Source organism: Saccopteryx leptura, chromosome 2 (genome assembly GCF_036850995.1).
Source record: "Saccopteryx leptura isolate mSacLep1 chromosome 2, mSacLep1_pri_phased_curated, whole genome shotgun sequence".
Taxonomy (NCBI): domain Eukaryota; kingdom Metazoa; phylum Chordata; class Mammalia; order Chiroptera; family Emballonuridae; genus Saccopteryx; species Saccopteryx leptura.
Genome location: NC_089504.1, coordinates 371,608,473 through 371,621,873, shown reverse-complemented (window position 1 = coordinate 371,621,873; position 13,401 = coordinate 371,608,473). Strand labels below are relative to the sequence as shown.

The 13,401-nt window shown below is 48.7% G+C and overlaps 1 pseudogene; it reads right to left on the bottom strand.

The window, feature by feature from the left end:
- LOC136392429 (large ribosomal subunit protein mL42 pseudogene) overlaps window positions 1-12,624 on the bottom strand; it is a 47,505-nt pseudogene extending 34,881 nt beyond the window's left edge.
- Window positions 12,625-13,401: the final 777 nt, after the last annotated feature.

The following is a 13,401-nucleotide window of genomic DNA, read 5'->3' as shown; positions in this document are numbered from 1 at the left end:
GAGGGTTTTCCTTTTATTTGGTGCAGATTTCACATTTCTATCATCTTTTGTTGCTTTCCTGTGACCGGTCAAAAGTGCACCATGACTTTACAGACACACTGTACTTCCAGGCCTGTGGGCAGACAAGAGGGATTGGGTGGTAAGTGAAGGGAAGGGTTCCATTTTTTAAAAAAGAAGGACTTTATTTTTTCTCCTTAAAATATATTTTTTTCTTTTATCTCTTGAAACAAATGAGAAATCAACAAAGATTTTTGTGGGTACTGACAGCAAAGCCCTGCGGCCTATAGAGCTCACCTGAGACTAGAAGGAGTGGAGGACACCAGCCACAGCCAGCAGAGACCGTGCGTTTGGGTTGGTGGTCGTGGAGACAGAGAAGGGGATGAGAAGAAGATGACGGGGAAGTGCCGAGGACAGAGGTGAGTAGCAGGTGGGATGCGGAGGGTGGGAGACATCTTGTTCTGGCTCTGAGCTCAGGGTGCAGAGTGGTGCCCTGGGGGAAGGGACCTGGGCGGGCCCTGTGGGCCTGCAGCTCACAGGACATCATCGGAGCTGAAATGGACATTAGTCATGGACATGGAGGAACTAGTCCTGGAAGGAGAACTGGAGTGAGATCCAGGAGCGCCCACTTTTCCCGGCTGGGTGGGGGGTGAGCCTCGGAAGAACTAGAAAGGGCAGCAAAGGAGTCAAACAAAGGAAGGCTGAGCATGCGGACTTGGCTTCCCGAGGGAGAGAGGGACTGGGAAACGCAGAGACACAACCAGTACCTGGCCCTGCACGGGGTCCGCCAGGGTAAGCTGGGTGTCTGTCCGACTCTGGGCATCAGGGCCTGTGACAACCTTGGCAAGAACTATTTCAGAAAAGGGAGGAGGCAGAAACCCCTTTGTTGTGGTTTAGGAGAGGTGAGGAGAAAAAGGGGCGGCGGCAGGTTTCACGACAAACCAGGAATCCGCTGAGAAGGGAGCAGAAAATGGGCTCTAACCTCATCCCCGCCCTGGTCTGCACACCTGCATTGTGCAAGAGGCTTTAAGAAATCCGAGAGCACGAAGGCTGCGCGGCAGTCCAGTGAAACTGGGCTCCCTGGGAGCGGCATCCGAGTCTGAGATAGTTTACAAAGCTCTCACGGTCCTAGCACACAGCCAAGATGACAACCGCCTGATGGAAGGAGTTGTAGGGTGGGAGAAGGAAATGGTGAGAACCAGCCTAATGCTATTCAGCAGGACTGGAGCCCCCAGCATGGGATAAACATTCGTGTTTTGTTTTGTTTTGTTTTGCTGAGCCTGAAGGACTCCAGAGTCTCTGGCCCCTTGGCCTGCACAGATAGACAGATACAATGTGTCCTATACATTGCAGGCGCCGAATGTCCTCATTGTTGATGGGAGGGGTCTGGGTGAGAAGGAGAAGAAGGCACTGTTGACTGAGGAAAATTCTAGCTGCGAAGGAAAGAAAGGCCTCAAAAAGCAGTGGTTTAGAAGGGTGCATTGTTACCTTGACGGTTAAAAAAATATGTTGATTTACATTTCTTTAATAATCTAAAGTCAAGAGTAAAGTTGCTTTTTGACACATTTCCTATGTAGTCAGGACTCTGCTAAATTCCGAGTGTTGGCAGAGAGAGCATCCTCGACGATCTTTAGTTTACTCTTCGCCATCAAGCCCGACAAGCAGGCTACAGGAAACCTGTAAGCCCCGCTTGGCGGCCATCCTTTGTCGTTGCCCGCTCCTCCACTGAGCTTTCCTTCGGAAAGCTTTCCTTCGCAGGAAGGCGCGCTGCTCCGGCCCCAGCACCCGGCTTCTGTCCAGCGTTGGTCTTGGAATTGCAGTCTCTAATTAACCGGGGCAGCGGACACTGGTGCTAGTGTGAGCGAGGCCCTGGGAGATGGCGTGGGGGCGGCACCCACACTGCACGGACAGCTGCTGCCTTTCCGCCAGTGCTGACCTCGCAGCCACGCAGAGACCGGCGGATGGGCCTTGTCCCCCCACCATGGACTGCGTTTGTCATCAGGCTCTATTAGAAATACAGTCAGGGGTATGTCCTCTCAGATTCTGCCAATAGCCTTTATTTTAGTATTGTGAGTTACTGTTTGTGTGTGTGTGCTTTGCCTCAATAAGAATATTAAATAGAAGGCTGGCAGAGTCATAAATGGAAGACTTAAATTCAGGCCAGATGCCATTTCTTACCTTTATTTTAAAATCTGAGTGGGAGCACCATAGAAATAAATCTTAACTCAGGTGAAGGGCTCTGGGAAAGGTAAGAAACTGGCGAGAACCAGCCTAATGCTGCGCAGCAGGCCTGGAGCCAGCAGCATGGGATCAACATTCGTAGTTTGTTTTGTTCTTTTGCTGAGGCTGAAGGACTCCAGAGTCTCTCGCCCCTTCGCCTGCACAGATCGTCCTTGCTTAGGGACTCTGGGGTCTCCTATAGCTCCTAAAGCTGTTCCTTTCTTTCTAGTAGTGTGTTTTTCTTCCCTTTAAAAAAAAATTATTTATTGATTTCAGTGAGAGAGGAAAGAAAAAGAGAGAGGGAGAGAGAGAGAGAAACATTGAGCTGTTCCTGTATGTGCCCTGTGGGGATCGAACTGGCAACCTCTGCAATTCCTGATGATGCTCCAACCAACTGAATTATCTGGCCAAGACAGTGTGTTTTCAGTGTGCTGAAAGCTTAATGCTGCACAGTCTAATTATGTGGGCAGAAGTTAGAGGAGTGTGACCCTGTTACATAGATGGGTGCCCACTGGACATTGCATAGATTTCTGGTTCCCAGATAGAAACACCACAGGCCAACAGAAGGGAAGAGTGTGGCAGTCTTGCTGAAGTATTGGCTAGTAGCACATAGAGTCTTTGGAGGTCAGAGGTCATTCCATTCATTTAATATTAGCTGATATTTACTGAGAACTGACCCATGTCAGGCATGGAAATAGGCCTTGAGGGTACAACAGTGAACATGACAAATTCTCTGCCCTTAACCGGCTTATAGTTTATGGGTAGAGATAGAAAAGTAATAAGAAGTTTCATGTGTCAAGACCTGAAATTGATCTACTTTCATGGTATATAAGAGTGCAAAAGAAAGGACAATTTAACTCAACTTGGTAGATCATGGAAGTCTTCCTAAAGAAAGCAATGTGTAAATTCTAGAAGGAAAACCCCCCACATAAACAAGAGAGTCAATATTAAAAAAAAAAAAAAGCAAAACCCTCCAGTATAGAAGAATATATTCTTGAGTTGAAGAAGCTCCAATTCTGTACAAAGGGGGCACCAAGACTCAGTTAAGCTTCATTTATAAAAAAGTACACGTGTGGTCAGTAGTGAGCCACACAAGTGCTGGAGGCAGACCATGTATTCTTGACCATGGCTCTAGCACTTACGAGCTGTGTGAATTTAAGTCATGCACTTAACTTCTGAGCCTTAGCTTTCTCACCTACAAAATGTAAATGACAATAATATTTACCTCCAAATGTTATTGTGAGGATTAAACGAGTTAATACATGAAAGTTGTCTAGAGTATTGCCAGCATTTAGTAAGCCTTCAGTAAATATTGGATGCTGTTAGGCAATTATAAAATTATAGAGCTTCAATGTAAAGGGGAAATACTGCTTGAACATCCAGACAAAAAGAACACTTTATATGTAAATGAGAAGTGATCAGACTAGCTTCTGACTTCTCTTTAACAGTGAAAGTTAAGACTTGGTCAAATAATCCAACAATCAATGAATCTAAACAGAAACCAAATGGATTAATAGTGGCCTATCTGGAAATGGCTAATAAATGATAAATTACCATGCTTAAAACAAAGATATAAACTGTATAGAGTGGAAGAGAAATTTCAGTGTCCTAGAATTAAATAATTTCAACAAAATGAGCTGTTGAAATGAGGAAGGGAAAACATTATATATAATAAAGTGATCACTTTTTATTATTAAGCAGGGACAATATTTTATTCAATTCAACACATTTGAATGGAATATATACCTTGTGCCAGGTTGACAGAGGGCAAACGCCTGTCCTCGTGTATTAGGAATTGTGCTTAGCTGTGGCTATCAGAGAAAACCGGACCTCATCTCTGCCTGACTTGGCTTTATACACTAAGAGATTCAGATAAATAATCAGGTGATTAGAGAACACTTTATTTTATAACATGGTCTTGGAAGCTGTGGGAGCATGCAGGAGGAGTTCTTTCCTCAGCCTTGGGCAGTCAGAAATTATTTCCCAAACAAGGGAAGCTGAAACTTGATGGAGCCTCTTTAAGCCTACAGAGGAAGAGAGGAGTAAAGATTCACTGGGGTTATAATGGCATCCTATTGCGTTTGCTTGAAACAGTAGGTATTTAAGGAAAAAGCACTGGGGCGGTGCTTACACATTGAGGTTATTGTCTCAGCGCCCTTTCTTTGTGCAACAACAGCGTCAGCTGCCAAGACCATGGCCTCGGGGTCCGCACACAGGAAGGTCTGCCACTCTTGGCTTTCAGAGTCACTTGGTGTCACGTTTGTCTTAGCTCATACCCAGCCAAGCACCATCTCTGGGTGTATAATCTTGATTTATCTTCTGAAACATTCCTTCCTTCTCTAGACACTTTCTCACAATTTCCTGTTTCCATTGGAACCAACTATCTGGTGAGCTCTTTGGTTCATGGATGAAGCATGTGCAACAGAAGAGTCAACTGCACTGAGCACTCACCGAAGGAGCTCTTTGTCCTTTCCTTTCCCTTCCTTCCTTCCACCCTCCCTCCATCCCCCTCCCCCTCCCCCTTCCCTCCTCCCCTCCCCTCCCCCCTCCCCTCCCTTCCCCCCTCCCCTCCCCTCCCCCCTCCCCTCCCTTCCCCCCTCCCCTCCCCTCCCCTACCATCCCCTCCCCTCCCTTCCCTCCCTCCCTCCCTCCTCCTCCCCCTTCCCCCTCCCCTCCCCTCCCCTCCCCTCCTTCCTTTTCCCCCTGATCTCTTTGCTCCTCCCCGCTGGCCTCAAATCCTCAGACTTTCTCTGGAAGTTCCAAAGGAGGCTTTCAGAGCCCTTGAGGTCCAGGCCTCTATGAGGGACAGAGGCCCTCGGGGCCACTTTAGCTTTGTAGAAAGCAGTTATTTTGTTGCAACCACGCAAGCTGTATGAAATCTGTGGGTAATTTAAAAGCTCCACCATCTCCCTTGTGCCCTCCAAAGCACATCTCCCTGTGCTTCCCCAGCAGAGGAAGCGACATTTCACAACCCTCACTCCCTGAGGTTAAGGCAATGAAGACTGCTGATATTTCAGCTATGAACCAAGAGGAGGTTGCTCTCAGTCCCTGACTACACTGCTAGTCCTGGTGCCCCGAAGGCATGAGGCCCCAAACCTGTGACTTTTACCTGAAATGCTACCTGAGGAACAGAGCTTTTTGCTACAGAAGTGGGTCCCTGTTGGCATGCTCTTGGAGCATTTGGAATTGGAAATGGCCCAGTTTTCTCTCTATCTGTCTCTCTCTTCTTCTCTCCTTCTCTCTTCCTTCACTCATCTAGTTGTTAAATAGGAGCTATGGGTGCCCACCACAGCCAGGCAGTGCCATTGCCACACTCTGGGGATTCAAGGATGAACGCTGTCCACGAGGAGCTCAGGGCAGTGGGAAGGACAGAGCAAACAGATGACCCTACTGCACAGTAAAAGTTCTACAAGAGCTGGAGACACTCTTACCCCCGGGACATCTGAACTTGTGGAAGGCCATGGAGAAAGAGGTTGCAGAGAAGAGCTGTGTGCCACGCTGGGTCCAGCCACTGCCTTTGGTGCAGAGCTCTGAGGTCAAAATGGAGAGCACCGAAGACGTCTTAGAAAACATGTCCATTGTGCAGAAATGAGATCAACAGATAGTTTTCTCACGGAGTGGAGTTGTACATTTTCCTTTAAGCTAGGTAAGACTAGGAAGCCTGTCAAGGCTGTCTCTTTGCAGCTCGTGGCTGTGGCAACAGTCATCAAACATTAAAAAATGTGACAAATAGGAGACACATAGTCAATGTGGAATTAAAAGCAAAATCCAACAATAATTCAAGTTTTATTTTTCTCGGATTTTCCTGTGTGACTTTTGACAATGAGTGAATGAGCCTGTTTTCTTCGTGTTCTGCCTACCCCAGTCTTTCCTCCTCCGGAGGAAATGAATACATTTGTAGGAGAGAGGAGAAAAGAGGACTTAGAAATTCTCCCTGGCCAGTGGCCAGAGCTGGGGAAGGGGCCCTGGGGAAGACACACCGAGATTCGTCTCTGGTGGTCAGGTCTTAGCGGTTCCATTCACCTCAAGACACCACAGACTTTTTACAGGAGAATTCTGAGGGGCTTTCGTGAGCCCGCGTGGAGCGTGTGGGTAGATGCCTCAAGTGTGCCGTGTTCCTGAGTCCTGCTCACCCCCCCACCCCCACCCCCGCCCCACCACAGCTGGGAGGGGTTTCCTCTGCAAAGCCCCTTGTTAAGGCCGGAGGTGGTAGGAAAAGAACGCAGAGGGGAGAGAAGGGGAAGTAGCAAACGTATTTCTGGTCAGAGGCTCTTGTTGCTTTTGGCATTTCCAGAGTGAGGTTCCCAAGCTGTCAGTGGTCAAGAAGGCCAGAGGGACACTCGGGACAGGTCGAGAGAAAGAGAAAAAACGCGGAGGAGGCCTGGACGAGGTTTCAAGGTCTGATCACAGAACAGCGTTTTCACAGGGTTGGGTGGAAGACTTGGATGCTGCAGGCTGAGTACGTGGCCACCAGGCGGCGCTGTCAGTGCAGATGAGGCCCGAGCGGCTTCCCGTAGTCCTTACACAGGAGGTTTGGAAACGTCCAGGGTTTACCTACCTAACTGAAAATTTCAGAACCTGAGGACCATGGATGCATGATCATGTCTGGCACGTGGGAAGTGTTCATAGCTGCTTGTTACTGGGGCTAGTAGTAAATGCTAGAGCCCAAGCCGGTGGTGGCTCAGGGTGTCACAGCACCCATCATTTATGGACACGGGATTCAAACTGCTCTCCTTGCAGAAGCAGGGCGTGTTTGTATCAGGCTCGTTCTGTTTCCTGGGCTCTGTTTAGGGTCTTCTATGCCTGCTTCTGAAATGTTGCCAGTGTTGTCTGCAAGTTCCAGGACTGGGCAGCATGTTGGTTTCATTCCACCTGCACAGAAGGAACATGGAGGACCATTTTTGCAGGGAAGCAGGCAGTGGTGATCCGACTTGCATGTCCCCAAGAGTGAGTGCTCTTGTCCCTCACTACTGCTCCCAGCAAGGAGATAGCTCATTGGGGACAGATTCTAGGAGACAGAACCTGTGGAAAATGGGAGGACGTTAACTGAGGGGCAGAGGCAGTTGTGACAGCTTCTTTGCTTCTCCGTGGCCAGGCCTAAATCTGTCCTGGATCCTAGGTCAGATGTGGCTCAAAAATAACTTGAACCAAAGCTCAGGTATTCAAGGTGCATGGCATTCAACCATGCTATGTAGCTTTCTGACATCGTCATGGAGGGAAGGCCCCCTCCCTCCGCTGCCAATTTTCTTTCTTTCTCTCCCCCTCAGCCTCCTGCTCCTGTGCACCCTTCCCCCCATTGTCTGTGACATTAAAACCCCTACACTTTCACAGCTAACAGGCACGATGCTCTAACTCAGGGGAACTCACAGCTGCCCATCAGTCTTACACTTGTTTTCGGTCAGCTCCTTCTTCCACGACCCTCACCACCTGGTTCGCACACACCCTGCCCCTTCACTCAAGCTTCCTGGAAGTTTTCAGTCCCCACTTCTCACAGCTGCTTTTATTCCCATTGTTGGAAGGGAAGCGAGACTGTCAAGATGGGTCCTTCCATGCGCACTCTGGCTCCTTACATAGTTCTGCGCACCTTTCTACCCCTCGGCCGCCTGGTCCCCACTAGGCTCGAGCAGAAAGGGATAAACCCCTGTAGTGTGGGGCCGGCACTCAGCTCTGTCCGGCCCATGCCACCTGTTTCTGTCTGTGTCGCCCCAGGGTCACACTCTCCTCTCCTGTGTCTTAACCTCTTTCTGTTGCTTGCTCCCCTCAGTTTACAAATGTCTAGAATGCCTTCCTGTCCTTAAACCCCCCTCTCTCAGTTACGTGCCCACTCACAGTGACCATCAAATTTCTCTTCCCCTTTTCATGCTCATGTCCCCAGGGCGGTTTTCATTGCTGTCTCTCTTCCTTCTCCTGACATTTATTCCTTGACCCAGTCCAAACTGGGTCTCGCCCCAGTGGATGCTAGCCTACCCAAGAGTGTGAAAAAGAAAATTGTGTGATGGATGTGTCCTAAGGCTCAAGAAGGTCATCAGTTGATGGGGAAGCTGGAATTCAGCGCAGGTTTCATTTGTTCTAATTTCTGTGTGGTTCCCAGGCCTCGGTGCTGCTGGGAGGAGCTGACTAGGTGTCTGATGCTTCACTGGAGGTCATCTAGAAATGCGGGCTGTTGGGTTGGGTGGGTGGTGGTTGTGGGGGAGTGAAGTTAGAGGCAAGGAGACTAGTTAAAGTGGGGTTCTGTTCATGTCTTCTCACTCCTCTCCAAACTCACTCCCACTCCCCTCAGTAAAACTCACAGGCGCACACCCACGAAGGCCCACATGTGTCATGTTCGCTGTTCATTCCGCCTGCCCGGCAGAACCCATCATAAGCAACCAACAGTTATTTGCTAAATGGATGGAAGACCAGGCAGGAGAAGAGGAGAATGCCAGCACTATTTATTTCCTCCCCAGGGTTTGCCAGCCAGGAAAGCCCTGGCCGTCCGGTCACCTGTAAGGAGACCGTTCTTGAGGCACCACTGGGACACCTGGGTGAACTGGGTCACACAGGAACTGCCTTTGAGATGCAGCACACCTGTGCACATGCTACAGGTCAGTCAGGCCCCGGGCGCAGCCCTGCATTGCTGGCCACTGCTCCCACCTACTCACTTCTCCCAACCGGAGAGCGGGTTGATCAGGGTGTCTTCTTCATGGGGTCGCCAGGAGATTTACATGAGCTGCAACAGCACAGTGCCAGGGACATGGGGAGCTTGGGGGCCTTAGACGGTACTGTTGCTGCTGCTGATTGGGTGATGATGGTGATGAAGATGTCACTGCAGTCAACTGAGAGCACTCAGCACACAATGACTGAGTGCCTATTGCGTGCCTGAGCAGTGCCAGACTAGGGAAGTGTAGGGATAAACAAGATATGTCCTCTGGCCTTCAGATGAAGAGAGCATGGACTTCTTCAAAGCTGAGAGTCACTGTGAAGCCCCGGACTCTGGCCTGAGTGGGCTGGCCCTTCCTGATAAATGGACACCCCTGGCTTGGCTAGAGCCATTGAGGAGAACCATCTCCAGGGTCTCAGGGAGCCCCACTTCTTCTTTCTTCCCAGAAGGAGGAGTGTCACAGGGTTTGAGTCTATCCGTCCCAGGGCAGCTAGGGTTATGAGAAAGCGCTGGGGTGGGAGCCGGGAGGGATCAACTTACTGGGCCTGGGGCTCCCGCTTGGTAACAGGAGCCTTTAGGCTGCTGAGCTTGCGGGAGAGGGCAGGGGCTCGAGGGCCCCCTGTGAGTGAGGCTCCCAGCTTCGGGGTACTTTTGGGGGTCAGGGTCAGTTCAGCAACTCCAGGGGTCCTAGGACAATGGTGCTCCTTTCTGAATGGGTTGAGTGATCCTTCCATTTGGTCCAAATAGACTTTCCACTTTTTCCCTATACCCAAGATTCCCAGATGGCAAGGGGCGAAGCCCAGGGCCCAGGGCATCAGGAATGAGCAGCCCCCAAGGGTCTTTCTGGGGCTGGAGACTTGCTAGGACCACTGGTGGCCTCGCTCCACCTGGGCTGGGACTCAGGCTTCTGACCCCCAGCCCATTTATTCAGTTTGGCACTCATGGGACCATTGTTTGTATGGGCATTTATAAAGTTACAGAGATGCTAAAGGTCTGGACTTTTAGGGACCTGTGTCATTTCCTTACTGGCTCAGCTGTCACCTCTTCCGTCATGAGGGTCAGCCAGGGTGTGGCTGGGTTGGTATGAATTATTTTACTTAAAACCTTACATTCCTTAATAGTAATGCCTTTCTTTCTTAACATACTTGTTTTTTTCGTCTCTTCACCCTTGTTTTGTTGTAAACCTTCTTCAAGTTGGATTTTTATTGCCTCGTAAGTCCCATGGGGACAGAGACTTTTTTGTGGTGGTTCTGTGCCTTAAATGAGGACTTGACGTGGCCTCCATAGCTAGCACCTCTTCTTGTCGATGCGTCCTGCTGTCCTCAGAGCACAGGTGACAAATGATACTTAGACAAAAGAATCCTAGGGAGGTCACTGATCTGTCACTTTGTCATTCCACCCCCAGGTCAGGTGTGCATCCTGGAGGAGTTGTAGTTTCTCTTGTAAATTGTCATCATCCTCTAAAATCTGAAGAGGCCATGTACACTTATGGGACAAGTTGCAAACCTTCAGCTTGGCACATAGAGCCCTTCCATACCCCCTTCATCGCCCTTTCCAGACTTGGCTCCCTCCTCCCCACTGCATGTCCCTCCCCAGAGAACCCTCAGACCCCACTGTGCCAGGAGTCCCTCCCCAGGACTCTGTGGCTTTGCACATTCTACTCTCTACCCCCTGCTCTTTCTGTTGGGTGGACTGTCCTCTTAAATAGTTCAAAGAACTCCTGTGTTCCTCAGACAGGGTCATCACTGCCCTACGATGCCCTCTGGTAAAGACGCCACCCTCACTGTAGTCATGTGCCCCCAGCTGTCTTCTGTGGCGGGCTCTGAGTGTTGCATGGAAACTCAGAGACACTCCCCACCAGCTCCCAGCACAGAACTTGCTGAATGACACGGTGGCCTAAGGTGTGCACATGAGGGACAGAACATTGCTCTGACTTGTCAGGGAGGGGAGAGCGGCTGCCCAGGTCCTGAGGGGTGGGTTTCGGGCTCTGCCCGTTTCTGCACATCTCCTGTGAGATCTCAGCGGTCGGCTGCATTGCACCAGCAACATCTGAGCAGAAGGGGTCGCTCTCGGCGCAGAACACAAGTTCCCAGGGCTGTAGCCAAGGGAAGCTGCTGAGAGGGGCATCTGTGAGTGGGAGACAAGAACCAGACCTCCTTGAAAATTCGGCTCTGCTCATTAACTGCTGTACTTAGTTAATGAGGACTAAGAAGAGAACTCAGCACCTCTTCTTTCACAAAAGAAATGCCCCCAGATTCAGTCTCCCTCTGGAGACTCCCTTCCCCATAAAAGACTGTTTCTTGCCTCAACCCCCTCCCTCCTAAACTCACTTGTTCTTTTCTTCAAAATAAAAAATGCAGAGAAGTGGTTTCTCTTTCAAACAAAGTGTGCGTGTTTGTGACACTTCATTGGGAAGTGTTCTCTGAACTGTCTCTTTCTCTTGTTTTCACAGATTAACAACCACAATAAGAATATTAAGAATTTATCATAAGAATCAATTGAATTTTTTATATATACATCATTTAAAAAAATGTAGCAGGCCAATTGTCCAAATACTATTTACTGATTTCTTCACCCATTAATTTGACACTTCATTTTTATATTTTATTTCCTCATGAGAAGATAGCACCTCATGTCTGTAAGATGGTTATTATAAAAAAATCAAAATATAGCAAGTATTGGCGAGGTTGTGGACCCCATTGATGAGAATGCAGGCAGAAAATAATGCGGGTGCCTCAAGAAATTAAAATGGAATTACCAGATGATCCAGCAATCCCCCCTCTGGGCATTTATCCAAAAGAATGTAATCAGGATATTGTTTTTTTCTTCTTTTCCAAATGAGAGAAGGGGAGATAGAGAGACAGACTCCCGCATGCACTCCGACCAGGATCCATTCAGCAACTCTGTCTGGGGCAGATGCTCTGCCTATCTAGGGCCATGCTTGCAACCAAGCTATTTTTAGTGCCTGAGACAGAGGCTCCATGGAGCCATTCTTAGTGCCCTGGGCCAACATGCTCAAATCAATTGAGCCATGGCTGTGAGACTGGAAGAGAGAGAGAGAGAGAGAGAGAGCAAGAGTGAGAGACAGAATGGGAGGGGGAGGGTGGAGAAGCAGATGGTCACTTCTCCTGTGTGCCCTGACCAGGAATCAAACATCCACATGCCGAGCTGGCACTCTACCACTGAGCCAACTGGCCAGGGCTATAATCAGGATCTTGAAGAGTTATCTGCTCTCCTATGTTGACTGTAGCACTTTCCACAGTCGCCAAGATGCACAAACAATCTAAATGCCCAGCAATAGATAATGAATAAAGAAAATACCTCAAAAAAAAAAAATCCTGCCATATGTAACAACATGGAGAAACTTGAAGACATGCTTAGTGACATAACAGGAGTAAACAGAGCTCTAACATGCTATAAGTGTCCTGTTAGTTACCCCTGCATGTAGGGTAACTTTTATGGTTACATCATTTTGGACCCTCTCTCCTACCTAACAGTGGGAAGTAGAGCTCAGCCCTGCGCACTGGAGACCCCCTATGGGTACCCTTCCTTCTGCTGCCATGGCGAGTGAGTGTGATCGAGAACAGTGCTGACTGCAGGAGGACAGGGACGCCCAGGAGCCGCTCGGCTGCCTCATTGCCTCCAGGCTTTCCAGAGTACTTTGTAGACTCCCAACAAGCCTTCTTGTTGAGAACGCCCAGCAAGCCCAGCAAGGGCAGAGCTGAGGGGAGACCTCGAGGCCCTTTGCTCTCAGGCCTGCAGTCCATTATGTTCTATGTCGCTCTCAGAGGTCAACAGAAAGGATCTAAATGTCACTGAACTCGGAGTAACCTTTAGGATCACCAGCCACTTCTCTTCATCAAAGAGGAAATGTCCTGATAGGTAAAGGGATTGGTTTGTCTAGTAGATTAATGAGATTAATGAGACTCTATGTTAGCTTAAAATATATATACTAGAAAGTGCCTGGGAGGACATTTCTATGGACCTATTTTCCAGATGAAGAAACTGAGACACAGAGAAATTAAAATATTTTGCGTATGATTGTACATATGGAAGTGGCCAACCAGGAATAGGAACCTAATAGAACCACTATTTATCTTATTAAGCATTAGTTCTGCGCCAAGCTCAGTTTTGGGTAGTTAATGGATTTCTTCCAGGTCCTCCAGTGGCCCAGTAGGGTGAGTAGGGGAGGTAGTATGATGTGTGATTGAGCCCAGGCTTCTGACTGTACCACCAACTTGGTCTTGCCGGTTACTAGCTGTGAAAGTATCTAACTACCTCTGGGCCTTGGTTTTCTCATTTGTACAATGTGGATAATAATAGTGTATAAATCATAGGGCTTTTGTGAGGATTAAATGGGCTAACACATGCTAAGCATGTAGAGTACAGTGTGCCACGTAGTAAGCAATCCAAAAATATTACTTTGCTTTATACGTTATACAGAAAGGGAAACTGAGTCAGACAAGTTAAGTAACTCATGTATGCTGGAATTTAATCCAAAACCTGTTCTATGCCAAAGCCCAATCTCTTTTCAACTTTATGGG